The following is a 12,545-nucleotide window of genomic DNA, read 5'->3' as shown; positions in this document are numbered from 1 at the left end:
AATAGAGGAAAACAATAGAATGGGAAAGACTGAGATCTATTCAAGAAAATTGGAGATACCAAGGGAACATTTCATTCAAGGACGGCACAACAAAGGACAGAAACCTAACAGAAGAACCTAACAGAAGCAGAAGAGATAAAGAAGAGGTGGCAAGAATACACAAAACTCTACAAAAAAGGTCTTAATGACCCAGATAACCATGATGGTGTGGTCACTGACCTAGAACCAGACATCCTGGAGTGTGAAGTCCAACAGGCCTTAGGAAGTATCACTATGAACAAAGCTAGTGGAAGTGATGGAATTCCAGCTGAGCTATTTAAAATCCTAAAAGATGACACTGTTGAAATGCTGCACTCAGTATGCCAGCAAATTTGGAAAACTCAGCAGTGGCCACAGGACTGGAATATATCAGTTTTCATTCTAAAGAAAGGCAATGTTTGAACAAAGAATGTTCAAACTAGTGTACAATTGCACTCATTTCACATGTTAGCAAGATAATGCTCAATATTCTTCAAGCTAGGCTTTAGCAGTACATGAGCCAAGAACTTCCAGATGTACAAGCTGGATTTAGAAAAGGCAGAGGAATCAGAGACCAAATTGCCAGCATCCGTTCGATCATAGAAAAAGCAAGGGAATGCCAGAAAAACATCTACTTCTGCTTCACTGACTATGTTAAAGCCTTTGACTATGTGGATCATAACAAACTGTGGAAAAATTCTTAAAGAGATGGGAATACCAGACCACCGTACCTGTCTCCTGAGAACCCTGTATGCAGGTCAAGAAGCAACAGTTGGAACCGGACATGGAACAATGGACTAGTTCAAAATTGGGAAAGGAGTATGTCAAGGCTGTATATTGTCACCCTGCTTATTTAACTTATATGCAGAGTACATTAGGCGAAATGCCAGGCTGGATGAATCACAAGCTGGCATCAAGATTGCCAGGAGAAGTATCAACAATCTCAGATATGCAGATGATACCACCCTAATGGCAGAAAGAGAAGAGTAATTAAAGAGCCTCTTGATGAGGGTGAAGAGAATGGAAAAGCTGGCTTAAAATTCAACATTCAAAAACCTAAGATCATCCCAGTGCACCAGCCCCAAGCTTCCTGTATTAAAATAAATAAATTTAGATTAAAAAAAAAATAAACACTCAAAGTGAAAAAACTAAGATCATGGCATCTGGTCCCAACACTTCATGGCAAATAGATGGGGAAAAAGTGGTAGCAATGATAGATTTTATTTTCTTGGGCTCCAAAAATCACTGCAGACAGTGACTGCAGCCATGAAATTAAAAGACACTTGCTCCTTGGAAAAAAAGCTATGACAAACCTACACAGCATATTCAAAACCAAAGACATCATTTTGCCAACAAAGGTCTGTATAGTCAAAGCTTCGGTTTTTCCAGCAGTCATGCATGAATGTGAGAGTTGGGTCATAAAGAAGGCTGAACACCAAAGAATTGATGCTTTCGAACTGTGGTGCTGGAGCAGAGTCTTGACAGTCCCTTGGACTGCAAGGAGATTAAACCAGTCAATCCTAAAGGAAATCAATCCTGAATATTCATTGAAAGTACCAATGCTGAGGCTCCCATACTTTGGCCACCTGATGCAAAGAGCTGACTCACTGGAAAAGACCCTGATGCTGGGAAACATTGAAAGCAGGAGAAGGGGATGACAGGATGAGATGGTTGGATGGCATCACCAACTCAATGGACATAAGTTTGAGCAAACTCCAGGAGATAGTGAAGGACAGGGAAGCCTGGTATCCTGCAGCCCAGGGGTTTGCAAAGAGTCAGACATGACACAGCAACTGAACAGTAACAATTATTACTATCTTGAAGCTTCTAAAGATGTCTGTATGCAAGCAGACTGTAATTTATAGAGAAAAATTAGCATAAACCATCATATAAGGCAGAACTAATGGATGGTCTGACTGGACTACAGAGTGTCATAGAAATACAGATGATGGAGAAATTCCTTCCAGCCTGGTATTCCAGGGAAGGCTGCATGCTGAAGTGCTATTTGGATTGACCCAGAAGATGGTTGGAATTTGGATAGATTAGAAGGGAAGGAAACAAAGGGGACAAAAGCTCAGAGGAAATGGAGGCAAGGTCATGCCTGGGGAAGAGAGGAGGCAGGAGCTCAGCTGGAGCACAGTATGCATCAGGGAGGACGGGAGCCCAAGGGCCTGGAGGCTGGATGGGAGAAGACAAGGCACAAGATAGGATGCAGGTGGGCTGGTCTAGGGCCTGTGAGAAACGGAAGCCAAGCACAAAAGGAAAACTGGGGCTGGAGTCAGTAATTTGGGTGTTCTCCTCCTGACTTTCTATTCATTGGCCCATGAGACCTCTGGATTCAGTTTTTTCACTTAGGAATGGAGAGCACTGGATGTGGCTATCTCTTTGAGACTCTGGTTTCCATTCTTTTGGTCATACATTTACAAGTGCAATTTCTGGATCATATAGTGGTTCTATTTTTAATTTTTGGAGGACCCTCTACCATGTTTTCCATAGTGGTTACATTGTTTTACATTCCCACTAACAGTGAACAAGCGTTCCAACTTCTCCACCTTCCCAGCAACATCTGTATTTTCTGGTTTTTAGATAGCAGCTATCCTATTGGGTGTGAGGGGATATCTCACTATGATTTAGATTTGCAATTGCTCTAATGATTAGTGATGCTGAGCATCTTTTCATATGCTTGCTAGCTGTCTGTATATCATCTTTGGAGAAATGTCTATTCAAGTTCTTCACCCATTTTCTAATTGGGATATTTGACTTTTTTTTTTAGTTGTAGGAGTTCATTATATATTCTGAATATTAACCCCTTATCAAATATATGATTTGCACTGTTTTCTCTTATTCTGCAGGTTGCCTTTTCACTTTGTTGGTTATGTCCTTTGATGAATGACACTTCTGAAGTTTTATGCTGTCCAGGCTGTCCATTTTTGCTTTTGCTGCCTGTGCTTGTGGTGTTATGTCCAAGAAATCATTGCCAAATCCAATGTCATGAAGCCCTTTCTCTTTGTTTTCTTCCAGGAGTTTTAGCATCTTGTATGTCACCAGTCCATAAACTTCCCAGTTGCACAGGGCTTTGGCTTGCAGTGAGAAGCCCGGGGGCACCGGGGACAGCTGCAGCAGGAACACACAGGGTCCAGACACCAGAGCAGTGCAGCAGAGAGGATGCAGGATAACTCCTTGGGACACAGGCACCAGCTCCAACATCCAAGGATCAGTTTTACTGTGTAAAAGAGTGAGAGAAACTGCAAGTCTTTATAGCTCTAAGCATCCTCTCATGCATTAATTCAATCTACACTTACCATGCATCATACATGATAGAAGATGTGGTTCTAGGCACTTTGCATGTGTTCTTTTCATCCTCAGGATGCACAAACTAAGCATCTACTAGGTACCTGTAGGCACTGGGAATTAAACGTGATCGAGACACACCACTCATGGTCAAGGAATTCACCATCTTGCCAAAGTCACCAGGGTTTGTATTCGTTTCCCTGTTTCTCCTTCTCCCTCTCTTTCTTACACTCTGGCTCTTCTTTCTCTCTGACTAATCTTGCTTATAGCTCAACATATGTCAGGCTGTCAACATATGGCATATTTTGCAAACAGATAAACAGTGGCACATATGCAACCATATATTCCTGGCACGCAGATGCCCCAGCTTGGCTTCGTCAGCCTCAGCAGAAAGCGCTTGGTAAGTCTCTCTCAGAAATTCAAGAATGCAAGAGCTGCTCATGTATCCTCTGACAAGTGGTTAAAAGAAGTTGTTCCTTGTCTTAAGTGTGAAAGTGGGAAAGCTGCCTCCCTGCTCTTTCAGTTCAGAGGCATCAAGACCAAAGGCTCTGTCCTCACTCTCCACTGTCTGGGATGTTCTGACCAGAGGTCAATTTGCCCATTAAAGATCCTTTTGTTTCTCTATTTGGCAGTGATTCATTATCTCCTCTGTGGCAGTACATCAGCCCTCTGTGGATGTGGATGAGCTGGACTCTAGGAGTCTCAGGTATATTTTGTCCATGTAAAAATAAAAATAAGTGTGCAGCAGACTCTGTAGATGTCCGCCCCCCTCCCCCCATATCCTTCCACACTGTCATTTCCCTGCACATCAACCCTAATGTCTGGATCTGTATTTCTTTGTCTGAGGGCATTCTCAGCTCGTGCATGCAATAGGCCCTGAACTGCCTCTCCTCCAGCATCCCTCAACCCACTCCTCATGAGACTGTGCTGGATGAATACCCCAGTTGTCTCATCCTTCATGGATAATTCTGAAGCCTTGGCTCCCAGAGCTCCCATGGGGAGACTTGCTGGGTAGTATATCCTAGTAGGCTTCCTTCCTTTTCCTTCCTCTTTCCCACCACTCCCCTACTGGTGTTTCCTGCAGTTACCCCATAAACAAAGTACTTGTACTTGAATCTCTGTGTGAGGGTTTTCTTCGGGGGTACCCCAATTAAGATACTCTGGAATTCAACTCTGGGGAAAAGGATGAGCAATTATAATACAGGATCTCCTCAAACGTGGGCTTCTGATGGTGGCCCAGGAAGCAATCTGCACCAAAAAGAAAAATGCTCCTGGATAGCAGTGGAAGCAGCAGCAGACCCCACACTGTTGGAAATACTCCGCCCAAATCAGAGTGGGTCACTGGGTCTTGGAAGAATTTGTCCCTTCAGCTAAGCAGAACTGCGCAGCCCTGGTCATGAGAAAATGGAAACCAAAGATAGAGTGAGTAAGTTAGCTTCTACCCCTTTTTCTACTCCGGTGTGACTTCTTGCCTCCTGCCCCTTAAGATCATGTTTTCTTCCTTTTCCATGTAAAGATTAAAATGTACACAAATGATAAGATCAGGGAAAGCTGCAACCCAAGACGAAAATGAACATGGCTGTTGGGTTGTTACAACGGCTCAGCGTATACTAAATCTGAGTTAACATGTAACTGCTAAAAACTTGGGTTAGACCCATGGAGGCAAAAGTCATTTAACAAAGGTAACTACAGACATCAAATTTTAAAATTATCTTTACATGATTGTCATCCAAATTTTTCAGCAAAGTCTTAGGGGCAAATTTTATAAGCTGAATATGGGAAGGAAGAAAATAAGAGTGAAATGAGAATGGTGCCCAATACATCTTGACCATTGATTCACTGAGTAAGATCTTGGCCAGCACTGTCCAACAGAACTCTCTATGATGATGGAATGTTCTAGAGCTACGCTTTCTAATACAGTAGCTGCTAACCCCATGTGGCTATTGAGTATTTGCAATGTGGACTCTGTGCAACCCCATAGACAGCCTTCTACCAGGCTACCCCATCCCTGGGATTCTCCAGACAAGAACACTGGAGTGGGTTGCCATTTCCTTCTCCAATGTGTGAAAGTGAAAAGTGAAAGTGAAGTCGCTCAGTCATGTCCAACTCTTAGCGACCCAATGGACTGCAGCCCACCAGGCTCCTCCGTCCATGGGATTTTCCAGGCAAGAGTACTGGAGTGGGGTGCCATTGCCTTCTCCACAGTATGTATTAAGAGTTACTTAAATAACTCATCTATTGCATTATTACATATGCTGTTCAATAGAGCTTTATAATTGCGATACAATCACAGAATGGTTATTTCAGTGCCAGCTGTTTCCCTATCCCCTTCTTCTTCCTCTCCCCAGTGAAGCCCTGACTTGAGACCATTTTCCTATCTTTGACTCAAGTATCCCTTTCAGCCGGGGTCCCCAACCTCCAGGCCATGGACCAGTACTTCCTGTCAGGTCAGTGGCAGCATATGAGATTAGAAATAAAGTGCATGATAAGTGCAATGTGCTTGAATCATCCAGTAACCATCCCCTCACTCCTGATCCATGGAAAAACTGTGTTCTATGAAATTGGTCCCTGGTACAGAAAAGGTTGGGGACCACTGCCCTACAGGATTGATTTTCTGTCTATTCTTCAGACCTGCTCGCTGTCCACCACCTCCCAGGCTTTGGGATCTATTGGTGGAAAGGACCATGGAGTTTGTTCATCTCCAAACCAAATTCCTCTTTAATCTCTTTCCTATTGACTCAACCAGGGGGTAAGGACACCAGAGAAAATATGGTGACTTGCTGCAAACCTTACATCATGGACATCATACCCCTTCTTCCCTTTATCCTTGGGCCTGCTCTGAATTTGTGGAGAGACCCTGACAAACTACTCCTCATGGAATAGTGAGGCAGATGCTGTCAGAGGTCTGCACACATCCCCTTAGAGGCCTTCACCATCTTCATGTACATCTGTCACTCCCCAACCCCCTCCAGCTGGGACCTGCAACTCTTTGTTGTAGGAAAGTCCTCAGGCTTCAAGAACCTGCTTTGTCTATGCAAGTAGCTCCAGAAGTGCCTGGGAATCTACAGTGCAGTGACTTCTGATCCAGTGATTACCAAGACAGCAAGGTGGGTGGTCTATAACTACTCCAGCTCCCTTGTCCCCTGGTTAGGATTTACACTATCCCCAGACCAGGACTGAGTCCGGGTTACCCTCCAGGGACTTCACTTGAAGTATGACTCCTCCTTGCAATTCTTCTCTTTCCAGTTCCATTTCCTTATTGCTTTTTATGAACCTTCATCTCAGAGTCTACTACTGAGGAATCCAATCTAAAAGAACTATTTTCTTACACTCAAAAAGGGATTCCCAGGTGGCACAGTGGTAAAGAATCTGCTGGCCATTGCAGAAGATGCAAGAGACATGAGTTCAACCCCTGAGTCGGGAAGATCCCCTGGAGTAGGAAATGGTAACCCACTCCAGTATTCTTGCCTGGAGAATCCTGTGGACAGAGGAGCCAGGCGGGCCACAGACCATGGGGTCACAAAGAGTTGGACACGACTGAGTGACTAAGCACACGCACAATAAAAAAATAAATAAAAAATAAAATCCTCTACAGTTTCTTCTCCTTGTTTGGTTTTTTGGTTTGTTTGTAATCTTTCTTTTTTTAACCTTATTTTCCAAGAGACCAGTGGGCAGAAATATTTTCCAATTAAACATTTAAAAATATTTTGAGCCTAGCAGAACAGATCAGTGTTACCTTATACTCTTGAAAATGGTGTTTTCTGTCCAACAGATACATTCTTCAGAGGTCCTCAACCTAAACATGTGAATCATTACCTCAGTGTCAGGCCCTCAAAATATAAAGGGAAAGAAAGGGACATGTCACGATTCAGCAAATATCTGTCGTGGGTGTACAGCATTTGAGGCATCCATCCCAGACAGAGAGACGGCAGCAACAGGGCGCCCCGAGTTGCTCTCATTTCACACAGCTTTGGATGAATGTGCTCATCAGACTGCTGAGCAACATGCTTGGCGACGAGGACTTATTAAAGATGGAATTGGGCTCTTCAAAATCTTTTTTAAAAATTACCGAAGGGCTACTTCATGGCCTAGTTTCTTTATTAAGCAATAATGTATGGAACGTCTTGTTTTCAGTCCTCAGCAGCTGCCAAAACCTGAACATGTCAAATCCAAGCCATCACAGCCATCCAGGAGATCTATTAATAGCAAGATAATTTTCAAGTCCACTGTACCGAGCAGTGTTTTGTTTTTTGGTTAGGCATATAATACATTCCATATCATGTCTGCTGAGTTCTGTTTTGAGGTTCCACTTTTAAAAATAAATCAGGCTTGTTTTAAATTAGGGCAACAATAAATCCATCAGTGTTTGGTATTTTGGCTTGGGATACTGTGGGACCACAGCTAATATCTAGGTTTATGGAACCTAAATTAAAACACTCTTTTTATATTCTTGTACTGTGTTTCCTGGTGTTTGTCTGGAACCACAAAAGTGAAAGAAGAAAAGAGTTCTCTGGCAAGGAAGCAAATTGTAATATTACAAAGAGGCATATTATCTAACATGGATTCTGGTCTGCTTGGGGGCATCTCACATGAGGGGAAGAAAGGCACAGGTAGGAAAATACATTTCCCCCCGTTCTAACCATTTACCAAGGCCTCTGCCTCTGTGTCTGTGTGTATTTAAAAATCCTTCCCTACTGCAGGGCCATAAAGCTATTGTGATGGTTAATTTTTCAACTTGGCTAGGCTACGGTGCCCAGTTATTTGGTCAAATACCAGTCTAGACATTGCTGTGAAGACATTTTACAAATGTGATTTAACATTTATATCAGTAGACTTTGATAAAGAAGGTTACCATCCATAGTGTGTAGGGGCCTCATTCAATCAGCTGAAAGCCTTCAGAGAAAGGACTGAGCTTCCTCAAGGAAGAAGGAATTTGTTCTCCAAACTGCCTTCAGACTCAAGACTGTTAACAGCAACTCTTGCCAGAATTTCCACCCTGCAGGCCTGCCCTGGGGATTTTAGACTTTCCAGTCCCACCCCTACAATGTTGTCAGTCAGTTCCTTAGAATAGCTAGATAACTAAATCAATCTCTCTCTCTCTCTCTCTTATATATATATATATATATATATATGCACACATATACATATATATGTATCACGAATTCACACATATACACCAATAAGGTATATACACCAATCTATACATATACATACATCCTATCGGTTTCATTTCTCTGGTGAACTCTAATACAGATATTCTCTTATGTGTTGTTCTAAAAGTTAAGTTTGGCATTTTACAACTAACTTCTTAACCCATCTGGAATTGATTTTGAGGATATATTCCTGATTTATTATTTCTTCAGTCAATTTCATGTGTTTGAGGAAATAAAAAGAGTTAAATGTCTGCATTTGCCAGTCCTCTTGGTTGTAATTTTGTGTGTCTTTTTAAAAGCATAAACATCTAGTTCTCACTGCACAAATTCTGATTCAACAGGTCTGAGTTGGGGCCTAAGCACATATATTTTGTTAATACAGGCAATTTTGAAGTTCTATCTAGAAGAAAATATAGAATGAATATTTTTAATATTCTTTAGATAGGAAACATCTGAAAATGACATCAGAGACAAAATCTACTAAGAGAAAAAGCATGAAATATTTGACCATATTAAATATTTCTAAACTGTATAGAACTATCAGTTATAAGATGAATAAGCTCTAAAGATCTAAGGTATAACATGGTGACTAGTTGACAATACTGAATATTGTATAACTGAAATTTGCTCAGAGTAGAACTTAAGTGTTCACACCAAAGATAAGGTAAATATGTGAGGTGATGCACATGTTAATTAACTCAATGGTCAGAATCCTTTCACAATGTATGAAAACAAGTGTTAGTCACTCAGTCATGTCCAACTCTTTTGCGACCCCATAGACTCTAGCCCACCAGGCTCCTCTGTCTATGGGATTCTCCAGGCAAGAATACTGCAATGGGTTACCATGCCCTCCTCCAGGGGATCTTCCTGACCCAGGGAGTGAACTCAGGTCTCTTACATTGCAGGCAGATTCTTTACTGTCTGAGTCACCAGGAAAGTATATGTATATCAAATCATCACTTTGCACACTTTAATTACAATTCTATATCTCAATTAAACCTCAATCAAGCTGAAAAATTCATATAGAAAAGTGCATCCACAAGATTTTTAAATTTCTGTACAGCAAATACCACCAAAAGGAAAGTAAAAAAGTAGAAGGACAGACCTGGGAAAATGTACGATACATATTAAAAATTAATATCCCTATATGAAAAGCTCTTATACGTAAATACTACAGGAACAACGAATAGATCAGAATAATTAAGAAACTGAGTTCTGGGGTCTCCCTGCATGGTTCTGAATCCTGGCTACAGCACTTACAAGATCCTGGTGGACACATTATTGCACCTCTGCCTCTATTTTTGCATCTCGAATATCAGAATAATAATAACTTCATTGGGTGATGATGAATATTAAAATAGGTAATGACTGCTAAGGGTTTAGAACAGTAACACATTGTAAGGCATCAATAAATATTAACTTTCTAATTAAAAGAGGAAACTTCCAAAGAAAAGTAGACAGATGACATAAATGGTTGATTCACTAAAAGCAACAATAGTGTACATAAATCAATATCTAAGTGACAAACTTATTCCAAGATATACTTAGCATACAACCACTGGATGCTAAATGAATCTTTCCAAATAAAATAATAAATTGGCTGCCACGAAGAATATAAAAATAATTTAATGACCTTTAAAATTTTTAAAATAAAACATAAAAACCTATGCCTGATTCAAGCTGTTTAACAGAGTAACAGTATTAATAGCTAACATTTAAACAGCAATTGCTGTATGCCAAGGCATCACATGTTTTGCATTCTTTTGCAAAGAATACTATTATGATTTCCTTCTTCTGGCTGAGGAAACTGAGGCTCAGAGAGGTCTAATAATTTGTTCAAGGTCATACAGCTAGGAAAATGGCAGATCTGTGGTCGATCCCAAGCAGTCTGTTTCCTGAGTCTGCGCCTTTAACTGGCATAAGACAGAAAAAACTATATATAAATATGAAAGATCATTTCTTAATTATTTGGTGTCTGAAAGTTACAGCTGTGAGCTATCCGGCATGTTCCCTGGTCTCTTGCAGGTTTCCTAACTTCATGCACTTTCATCAAGCATTAAAGCATCAGGGTGGACGTGGTGGTGAAGATGTGCTAGCTGTCAAATGGTTCCATTGTGCTGCTTGCTGTCACTTTCTGAGGGATCTGTTGAGGGAGACGGACAACATGAAACCTCTAACTACAAGCAGGTCTGTCAACTGACAAGGTTCTTATAATTTCTGCTTTCCCTCTCCATCAAGACCACCAACTATAGAAAGTTATTTATAAGGTTGTTTTTCCCAAGGTTGTCCATCCCATTCTATTGTGCAAGAGGCATTTTTATATCCCGTTACCAGCACAGCTCTGTATACACTACAAAGAGCAAATGTTCAACAAAAGTATAGATGAGAAGGAGGAGGCTCAGGCATATTACCTAGCAAATGCTCAAAAGAGGGGTGATGTGGCTGACTAGTTAAAAGCAGAACTTTAGGGTCAGAGTAGACCTCGGTTCAAATCCTGTCACCACCATTTACAACTTGTGGGTCCTTGGGCAAGTCAGTTAATCTCCTGGTGTCAAATAGAGATAGGAGGGCATCATAAAGATTTAATGATATAATTCTTGTCAAGAATTCAGCCAGAGCTGCTACTCTCGATCATCATCATCAACATCTCAACTTAACAAAAAGCTTAGAAACTATGACTTCATCACATTCAAAATTATCTATAGACTTCAATGTCATCTGAAGCAAAGACATAGATCTATGCCATGGAAAACAGAAACTGAGAGTTTAAAGTTTTTGGTGACAAACCTTTCTTGTGGTCTCAATAGTATAAAGTGAGTACAAGATGGTGGCCTCAGTGGTCAAATGTAATCAAGACTGGTAATTCCATCTGGAGTCACCTGATGAACCTTGTCATTTCCCGAGAGAAATTACCCTCCCTCTGCCCCCAATACTGTTGTGACTTAGAGATGTTATCCTTTCCCAACTCAGCATGGCCACGGTCATCCACTGTCAATGCTTGAGGACAATAGAAAGCTGGCCTGGACCTATTCTGCCTGTTCGTTATTGCCCCCCATAACCCCACTTCTTTTCTTTCAACAGACAGGGTTAATATGTGCAGCCTTAGATTATAATTTGAAGTCTGCAACAGAGTCGTGTTGAAAAAAGCCAAGGAATAGATTTTGTTAAACAAAAACCAGTGAAACTAAAGGAAACGTCGTCGTTTTTGTACCAAATGCAATCTAATGATAAGCTGTATATGTGAGAATCCATCTGTTCCTTGGGTTGCAATTAAATTTCTCCTTGAACAACCATCTTGTATACTTAGGGGAAACTGTTTACATTTCATCATATCTTTGAAAAGGTAATCGATCTCTATCTTAATCAACCTTTCTTACTTGGATCACTTCTTTGAAAGGCTGTGAACATGGTTGCTTTTAAAAATACATCTCAGCAGTGAATTTGACTGGTATCAGAAGTACCATAAATCAGTGCAGTTTTAGAGATAGTTTTGATAATGAATGGCTCTGATGCCCAAAGCACCTTTGGCAGACTGATGCAGCAATGGCTGCCAATTTGTTCAAGTCTCTCTGTATCCATACCCTTGGGGAGTCTCCTTCTACTTAGACTCTAGACTTGGCTGTGTGATTGTCTGATCCACAGCATAAACACAAATGTGATGCAAGCAAAGATTTGAAAAGCACGTGCACACTGGAGCTCTCCCTCTCTTGCTATTCTTAGGACTCTTGTTATAGCTGCAACGTGAATAAACCCATCTGGGGCTGTCTGATGAAAGAGAAGAGAAATCCATAGCTGGAACTTAAATGGCTGCCTCAGCTAACAGCCAGCCAGCATCCTAGCTGACCCAGTGGCCACCTGTAGACACACAAGAGTGACACCTAGTTGAGACCAGCAGAAAGCTCATCCATTTGAGCCCAGTCCAGATTTCCAGATTACAAAATTGTGGTGGCTATTTTTAAGCCACTAGGCTGTGGGGAGGTTTGTTATACAGTGAAAGCTAATTGACTCAGTGGCCCAGTTAGAGCAGAGTTGTTGCACCAGCACTGGGGCAGAGGTTGGACTCCATCTGAATTATTTTGCTTA

At 41.3% G+C, this 12,545-nt stretch overlaps 1 protein-coding gene across 12 annotated transcripts in view; it reads right to left on the bottom strand.

Annotated features, from left to right (window-relative positions):
- Positions 1-12,545, bottom strand: part of NHS (NHS actin remodeling regulator) — a 505,180-nt gene that overhangs the window by 372,317 nt on the left and 120,318 nt on the right. The window lies entirely within an intron of this gene.

The sequence above is a fragment of the Bubalus kerabau genome, chromosome X, assembly GCF_029407905.1.
Source record: "Bubalus kerabau isolate K-KA32 ecotype Philippines breed swamp buffalo chromosome X, PCC_UOA_SB_1v2, whole genome shotgun sequence".
NCBI classification, from domain to species: domain Eukaryota; kingdom Metazoa; phylum Chordata; class Mammalia; order Artiodactyla; family Bovidae; genus Bubalus; species Bubalus kerabau.
This window is presented reverse-complemented; position numbering and strand designations above follow the sequence as displayed.